The following is a 1,141-nucleotide window of genomic DNA, read 5'->3' on the forward strand; positions in this document are numbered from 1 at the left end:
GAACCTCTGCCATCCACACCTTTAGAACTCATATTGAAAGAGTTGAGCTGCTGCTGCTGCAGGAGTTTGGAGGTGCATTCATCTGTACCTGCTTCCTGCTGTGTCCGAACGCAGCCCAGAAATGCTGCACTTGTACTACAGACCTCAGGAATAAGCAGTGCCACGGTGCTACTGCCCAGTCCGTAACCAGCTGCTGTATCCTATAAGAAGTGCAAAATGAAAGTCTTTCAGCACATCCACAGGAGCCCAGTGACATTTTCTGTATTTCATACGAGAAGCAATACCCGGTATGAATATGAGAATAGAACTGAAGTCCACATCGGTCATGTGGAAAGCATGATTTGACCTTTCCTCATCCGCTAGTGCACAGGTGTGTGTGTGAGAGTCTCTGCAGATGTTTTCATGCAGCCCAGACTTGGTGTCCATGCAGACACTTTGCTATGAGGGCAGCAGTGTGAGCAGTTTGACCTGCTGCTGCACACGTATTGAACTGAGTCTTCCAAACTGACTCCAGTGGCCCAGAAAAATGATCTAACAACAACAACTACTCATCCATGGTGTCCCCAGGTGTCTGTGTACATGTAGTATATAGACTGTATAGCTAACAGTGTACTTGATGTTAATGTGTTAAAATTAAAAGTGTTTAATAGTATAAAGAAGACATGTCATGGACTGTATTTGCAACTGTTCAAAACTAAATGTTGCAGAAGCAGAAGACCTGATGTATGTGTGAGTGTCTGTGTTTTGTCTGCAGGACACACATCAGTCTGTGGTTCACACATTCTGCAGGAGTGTGTTTCTTTGCTTTGCTGCTAGAACTGAATGCATTTTGACAGAGCATAAATATTGTAAAGCTCACTGAAGGTTCAGGGAACTTTTTCTTCTTCTCGTGTAGCACCGGCTGCTGCTGAACCCACTGAACCTTCCTGCTCTTATTCAGACTGAGTCCGAGTGTGTTCAGCCGAGTGTAGGTACACCAGCGACACACATGTTCAAGCAGTGCAAATGGAGGCGCTCACACTCTTCAGCACGATGCTAGAAAAACACGCCATAGTCAAGACAGAAAAACAGGATTTAAACAAACAGTAAAGAGAGAAGAGACCCAATCCTGAAGTAACTCTGAAAGATGTCCTTTACAATG

Source organism: Stegastes partitus, unplaced genomic scaffold (genome assembly GCF_000690725.1).
Source record: "Stegastes partitus isolate 25-593 unplaced genomic scaffold, Stegastes_partitus-1.0.2 Scaffold1769, whole genome shotgun sequence".
In the NCBI taxonomy this organism is placed as follows: Eukaryota; Metazoa; Chordata; class Actinopteri; family Pomacentridae; genus Stegastes; species Stegastes partitus.